Here is an 8,403-nt window from a genome sequence, read left to right as displayed (position 1 = left end):
TCTCACCATATACAAAAATTAATTTGAAATAGAATTAGATTTAAATATAAAACGTTTAGAAGAAAATATAGGGAAAAATCTGTGGGATCTAGGGTTTGGGGAAAATTCCAAATCATAACATGAAAAACATGATGCATTAAAGAAAAAAATAGTAAATCAAACTTTATCAAAATTAAATACATTTTCTCTATGAAAGACATTGTTAAAAGGATGAAAAGACCACCTATAGACTGGAAGAAAATATTTGCAAACCTCATATCCAATAAAGGGCTACTATCTAGAATATATAGAGAACTCTCAAAACTCAGCAGCAAAGCCCCAAATAATCCAATTTGAAATGGGTGAAAGATAAAAAGTGAAATTTACAGAAGAAAATAAATGTTCAACATCATCAGGGAAATGTCTTGCCTCTATATAGCAGATCTGTGGGGGAAAGAATGCTTGTGGCTTTCCATCATCATTTAGATTATTCTAATAACCATTAGCTAGACCAGTGGGCTGGCAGAAAAATCACTGCTCATCTGTAATAGAGTGGGGTTGGGAGTAAGTAGGTCAGAGAGAAATGATAAAGAAAAAGAATCAGAACCTGTGAAATGGAACTGCTAGAAGAAGACAGATGGAAAACTGAATAAAAATTAAACAGCATCTAAGGGGATGCAAGTACAGTAGCAAAGAAATTCTCTTGCACTATAAAATAATGGTTGTTATATAGTTTTGAGTATATACTGTTGAGATTTTGAACAGTAATTTTAATAAACAAGTACCAGAGATCTCTCAAAACACCAAGATAAAAAGGAGATAAAAATATCAAGGGGAAGATAAAAGCCTTGAAAGACCCAAAGTTCTAATATGTTAATATATGCATTTCAGAAGGAGAAGAAAAAACAAGCAGGGTAGAGGCAATAATTAAACAGATAATAGAGGAAAATTAATACTGAAGGAGAAAGATTAGAGTCTTCAGATTGAATATGTTCAGAGTTTTAGGCAAGATTAATTGGAAAAGGCAATCTATGATCTATAAGGAAAAAAATATAAGCTTCCAGGTAAGAAAAACACGTTACTTACACAAGGAACAATAAAATATGACTTCTGTCAGATTCCTCAATTGCAAAATATGCAAAATTACAAGTCCATGGAAAAATACCTGTGCAGTTGTCCGTTGGTATCTCTGAAAGATTGATTCCAGGACCCCCCCCCCCCACCACCACCACCCAGGATACCAGAATTTAGGGATGCTCAAGCTTCTTATATAAAATGGCATAGCATTTGCATATAACCTATGCATATCCTCTCATATACTTTAAATATCTCTAGATTTATAATAACTAATACAATGTAAATGCTATGTAAATAGTTGTTATACTATATAGTTTTTATTTGTATTATTTTTATTGTGGTATTGTTATTTTTTATTGCTTTCTTTTTTCTTTTTTGAACACTTTTAATCCGTGCCTGATTGAATCTGTGGATGAGGAACCCATATAATCAGAAGGCTGACTGTATATACTCTGACTGTATATTCTTTTTGTAAAAAAGATGGCAACAAGACTGTCCTAAGATTCAAGGAAAGATATTATTTGACAAAAATCAATATTGATGCTTATATCCCTATCTATCTATCTAATTTTTGAGGAATTTCAAGTTCTTGATTATAATCCACCTCTCCCATTCCCCCCTAAGAAAATACTTGAAATATGCTTCCAACAAACAAACAGAATAGAGATTTCATGAAGAAGATAAATGGTAAACATGGGACACAGAGATATAGACACTAGTTCAGCTGTACTGGTCGCTAAAATATTGAAATACTTCTGTACAGCTTGGTACATAGCCTGACCTGATCTACCAACTCTCCCCCATACTCCTGACTCTTCCTACCTAGACTCTTCTCCTATATCCCCCGGACATTCTCACAGTCCAGTAGCTGAAGACGTAATGTCTGGACCATTAGGAGGCCTCCAGGTTTATGAATTTCTTGTCGTAGAGCTGTATGTACTTCTCCTACTCTTTTGTGCATCACCGTATATATACTGTTTTCCATTCTGTCTCTCTCTCATCCTTTATCTCCTCAGATTCAATGTGAGATAATCTATTTTTTTCAGCCTTCTTAAATAAACAGTGTTTATATAATGTAACTGGAATTGAGTTGTGTGCTTGCCAACAGAGATCCCTAATTGATATGCCCATAATTTCATCATCCAGAGATGAGCCCTGCTGCTCCACTGATTTTCTTGCTTCTAGACATAGAGATAGATAAGCATAGATACAGAGAAATAAAAAGTGGAGTCACACATTTGCTAACATTGTGCAACCTACCTTTTGTGTATACTAACAGACATATTTTCAGGTAAATCAATATTAACATATACTATAATTTTACCAACACAATGGTGTAATTTATTTAATTAGTCCTCTATTTTTGAATATTGAATCTACCACTGGTGTTTTGTTATTGTAAACACAGTAGTAAGCACATTTGCATTAGCCCGTTTGTGCTGCTATAACAAAACACTTGAGATTGTATGGTTTATAAACAATAAGAATTTATCTTTTCACAGTTCTGGAGGCTGGGAAGTCCCAGATTAAGGCACTGGCAGGTTTCCTGTCTGATGAGGGCCTGTTCCTCATAGATGGCACCGTCTAGGTGCCCTCACGTTGCAGAAGGGACAGAAAGGCAAAAAGGGAGACAAATAGTGTGTCTCCTTACATGGTGAAAGAGCAAAAGAGCAAAAAGGGCCTATACTAGTCCCTCCAACCAGGGGTGGGGAACCTGTGGCCTTCTGATTTCAAGATTGTTCTTTTTTAATCATCGAAGGAAGCAAGAAAATCTTCATCTTTCTCTGCTGCACCGCTTTTAATAAAAAGATTGGTTCTATAAAATTTGGATTCAGTCAAAAAGGCCGCACTTAAGGACCTAGAAGGCCACATGCAGCCTTAAGCCTGCAGGTTCCCCACCCCTGCCTGGGCGGAGCCCTCAAAATTTAATCACTTACCAAAGGTCCCACCTCTTAACAACACCACAATGGGGATTAAATTTTAACACGTGAATTCTGGAGAGGACACATCAAACCATAGCAATGTTTATGCTCATTTTAATTTGTTCTCTGAGGGCCGTTTCTTACGAATGGAATTTCTGAGTCCTCTATAAGCATAACTTTAAATTATTTGATATGCACAGCTAAGTTTTCCCCAGAAACCAGATTCCTCAATAGGATACTTCAATTAGCAGTGTCTTAAAGATCAAATTCCTACATTCCTCTATTCATTAGCAGGCAATTTGGTTAATAATTTGTAATATTTTTTCTTTTGCCAATTTAATTGGGTAAAAATAGTATCATATTACCTTAATTTGTACTTCTTGAGCTAGAAACCTTAAAAAAAGATATTCTGTAGTTTGAGGATAATTATCCATTCCTTCTCCACCCTTTTGAAATGTCCATTTTCCATAAACTAAATTCTGATATATATTTTGTCTCTTTCTAGACTTGTGGTATCCTATAAAGTAGCTACTAGCTAAATGTGGCTATTTTAATTTTAATTAATTAAAATGAAATAGAATCAAAAATTAAGTTTCCCTGCCACACTTGCCACATTTCAAGTACTCAAAAGCTACATGTGACTAGGAGCCAATGTATCAGACTACACAGCCATATACTTTCATCACTGCAGGAAGTTATATTGGACAGTGCTATTCTTGAATTTTTATTCTATAGTACTTTTTAAAATTAATAGACTTTTACTATACTTTAAAAATTAAAATGTCTATTAATTTAAAGTATTTTGAATAAAGCCTATCTTAATGTCTTTTCTCCAGATTCATTTTGTAGCTTAGTCTGTTAGGGTGGCTATGAAAAAATACCATAGACTGGGTGGCTTTCAAACAACAGAAAGTTCTTTCTCACAGTTCTGGAGGCTGAGAAGTCCAAGATCAAGGCTCTGGCAGAGCTGGTGTCTAACGAGGGATCGATTGTGGGTAGTACAGGTCAAAGATGCTTTGTTCTTGTTAGAAGTTCAATAGTTTAATGAATAAATGTGCCTCTGTTTGTTTCATGTCCTTGGCCAATTTCCAGAGCACTGAATAGTGGTTTTGACAGTTTTGTCCAGTTCTATTGTTGCTTTTGAGGGAGAAAATAAATATGTTGCCCTTCTCCCTCCATCATGCTGGAGTTATGTGATTTTTGTCACACTATTTACCTTTCCCGACAGAGAGGGCTCTTGCCTAATTTTCAGAGTTGCTCTGCGTGGGTGCCTCTGTAAACATTATATCCAGACAAATTGAAAAAGGAAATGCTTAATTTATCACTATTTTATTTTGAAATTTCAGAGATGCAGCAGTACCTTAGGTGGATAGATATGGAAGGAAGAAATAGGGAAACAGTCAAAGCGTTGGCCTTTTCTGGATGAAAGAGTTCAATTTTGGCACCGACTGTGACAACTCCATGCTAGCTCACACAGGTAGCTCATTTAGTTTCCCTGAATGAGATGGTTCCTCATAGTTTCTTTTCCTCATCATGAGGGTTAGAGAAAAGCTAAACAGTGTGGGTTTTATCCCACAAAAAATTCGTAAAGTATTCTTCTGCTGGTGGCTCCTTTACATTATCATGTTTGTATTACATTATTATGTTTGTATTGAAATGACCTATATTTTATTCATGGGAAAATGTGTGGCAAATCGGATTCATCCCAACAACTGACAGGAATTTTCTCATGTATTTGTGAAGAAAAGACAGATAATCTAAATTACTGGGAAGTAAATAAAAAGTCTGAAATATGATCGCAATACTAGCCCTGACTTGAATCAGCAGTGGAGGGACAGGGGGACAGACTGTAGCAAACCCAGTGGACCTGGGAAGATCAGATCCTAAGATTAACTCTGGGAATCTTAACATTGCTACAGGCTAAAGGCTGCAGATGTTAGGAAATTCTGTGCTATCGCTTACTCCTTGGTTCTATCAGTGTAGATGAATTTTTTATAAAAAGTGCACAAATTCCACATCTGGATCCGAAGTTTCCTTCTTATTGCTTTTTCCCAGAGTTCTCCTGTTCTGCATATTTTCCACCTTAGAATCCCTGACTCAGTTAGATTTTCTGCCTGGATCAGATTTCCTCTCTCTTCCATAGATGCTTCTGACATAATTCCATGAATTTGGGGCAAGTTCAGGTCCATCCCAAACAATCTGCAATCTCAAAACAGCCCATGGAGTTCCTGATGTAGTGCTCTGTGCTCTTCTGTGGAAAGGGAGAATTAGATAAGAAGATTAAGAAAAGTCAAGTTTTATAAACCAGAATGAAGCTGGTGTTGTGGAGATTGAGTTAAAAGATGGCTTATTGTTTAACTATGAAAGAAGAAATTGGACAATTCTTAGGAGGAGCATAAAAGTCAATATTTTGTTATTGCTGTTATTGCTATTGGTGCTGTTTTAAAGGTGAAAGGGATTGAATTTGGTGTAATGGCTGAAGGAGCCCATAGAGAGATGATGTCTGACATTCCAGTCTCCAAAATGACTATTTGATTAACCCACCTCATTGAAGCAGCTGAATATCTTTGCAATATTTCATAGTTCATATTGGAGCCAAGGCAACACTGGTATCACAAAATTCTCATTTTTTTCTTACCCCCAAACCATAATGGCAAACAAAATATTTATTTCCATTTTAAGGTCTAGAGACAAATTAATTAAGTCAAATCCGTTGATGTAGGAAAATATGTAAACGCTGGAAGGGCCCTCCTTGTCAATGCCAAAAAGAAAAGCTGTGTCTGCCCCTTCACCTTTGAAGAAACACTATTACAAAGGATAAATTTATTCAGTGATTGCATTTTATGTTTGGATTTCTGCCTTCTATTGAATTTCTTATTCAGTCCTTTCATAGAATCTTTATCAGCCTCTAGTATGCTCATAGTCTCTGCCCCATGGTGAAATTCACCAACTAATGTCAGCACCTTGGCCAGCTATGCTGTTGAAAGCAAATAGCCCCAAATCATTTTAAGTTCATCTGATGATAAATGTACTATTAATAGATCAGAAAGACAAATGGACTCAACTTGAAAATGCATGTGATTTCATGAGAGTTTATTGTAAGAGTGAGGCTAGTTCAATTTTTAACATGATGTATAGAAAGCATAATTTTTATGACACAAACATTTGTACACCATACAATTGAGTTGCAGGAACAGGCATCTAGAGGTAATGAGGTGATTTTTCCCATTTTGTGAGTTACAACTTTAGAGAAAATACTCTTTGCTGCTGCAGCAGCTCAACAGGTTGTGAGCCACCCTCACTTCTCCTACAGGGCATGGACTTCTCTGTCAAGACAGAGTTTCTGGGAAGCCAGAAAACTCACAGCTGGGCACATTTGTTTTCTGTATCGAATTTCATGACTAAAGTAGTGGCTTTCAATTTGGCATGGTCCATGAAGCACCAGTATTCTAAAAAATGTTCAATAACACCTTATATTTGAGGAAGAGAAAGTGGGGCTCTGGCCCCTTCACCCCAAATTCAACCAGAGTAGTTCCTCTTTGATCCTTTGCATATTGTAGACTTCTGACCTAGACTTTAATTTAAAAATGGATTCCACTAATTTTAAAAATGTTTGAAAACTATTGATTTTTGGTTTAATTTGCATTTGAGAAAATTTACTGAAGTGGATGATCACAAGGGGTAGGAAAGCAAAAAAAGTAACTGACACATTATCTTGGGCCTGCGGATAGCACTAAGTCACTGGCCCAAAGGCTTCGTATAGTTGTCATAAGAACAAATTGTTTTGTGTGTATGATAACTCTGAAGGGAACCACAGAAAATCTGCCCCAGCAAATGGCATACGGATTCAGACAAGACTGACTTTTAAACGCAATGAAGCTTTGGGCCAGTTATTTAACATTAATGATTCTCCTTTTTCTAGTTTTAAAAGAGGACCAATAATCCCTACTTTACAAGGATGTTGAGGAATAGATGATATAACAGATATGAACAGGTGTTCACCAAAAGAATAGTTGTTTTGCTTTTGTTTGTTCCTGTTCTTATTTAGACAATTACCACTTAAAGATCAATTTCTCCTCCATTGGTTGTTAATAAGTTCAGTTTCCAGGCCACCCTATATATTCAGTTCCTTAAAGAAAGAAAAAAATATATTTTGAACTCAGTTTTAACTCAGTCATCATGGATATAAGAGCTTATGAATTCAGAAGGTATGCATGGAGATACCAGCATTTCTAATAAGTTACCTCATGGTTCCCCCCAGGTTGCCTGGTATGAATGCTCTGGGCTTCTCCCAGAGGGAAGAGCTATGTCCAGACTCAATTCCCACAGTGCGCATTCTCCATGTGCACTTCTTGGAGTCCTGCAATTCTTAGCACTGTGCTAAACAATGTGATCTCAGACTGCTCAACACCCAAGTCCAAGGTGCAAGGTTGCAAAGGAAAAGCACAGGGCTCTTGACTGTACCACAGTCGCACAGACCATCCAGCTATGCCCAAGCCCAAGACCTCCTTTCTACAATATGCTGAGAAAGTGGGCACCATGATACCTGTTAGCCTTCTGCTCAAAGTCCAGACTGGATCCAGCGATCTTCACTGTTGCTTTCCCTCAGCTCTGTGCCCCCGAATTATAGCTGTGACAGTAATGCTAAGACTTTCCTAACTTCAGTGAGCTTCCACTCTTAAAAAGAAGATGTAATAAATATCGTCTCATAGATAAATATGTAGGGCAAACAACAATTGTTCAATCAACACTAGGATTAACTACTAAAATGTTTGTTAGAGGCTTAAACATAATTAAATGACTGACATCCCTTTTATTGGAATCAGTGGAATTTAAGTAAAAATATTTAATTTTTTGCTTAATTTTTTGTGTATGCTATTTAGTTTAAAACTACTTGATGGTTAAATACAAACACGTGTCATATTTAAAGGAGATAAGTTTAATATAATCAGATAACATGACTTATAAATGCTTTAGCAAAAATTTATAAACAAGAAAATTAATTTAGATTATTCTTATTGTATCCAGTAAACAGTGATCTCAAAGAACACTTACATGTGAGATTGCATGAGTTCAAAGTAAATAGAGCTTCCTAATAGTCTATAATTCAGAAATTTCAAATAATGAAAACGTGCCTTTACTCTAAATAGTTTAAAATATTCTCAAATTATGATTTTTCCTGAAGATATCTTCTTTTGCATAAGTCATTTAGTGGAGAAAATGATGGTGGCTTGGCAGTTTGTAATTACACTATCAATGTACTTTTTTTCTTTTTTTTTTTGGAGATAGGGTCTCACTGTATTGCTTAGGCTAGAGTGCAGTGGCATCATCATTGCTCACTGCAACCTCAAACTCCTGGGCTCAAGCAATCCTCTTGCCTCAGCCTCCCAAGTAGATGGGACTACAGATATGTGCCACCACACCC

Source organism: Eulemur rufifrons, chromosome 7, assembly GCF_041146395.1.
Source record: "Eulemur rufifrons isolate Redbay chromosome 7, OSU_ERuf_1, whole genome shotgun sequence".
Classification (NCBI taxonomy): Eukaryota; Metazoa; Chordata; class Mammalia; order Primates; family Lemuridae; genus Eulemur; species Eulemur rufifrons.
Note: the sequence above shows the minus strand (reverse complement) of the source record.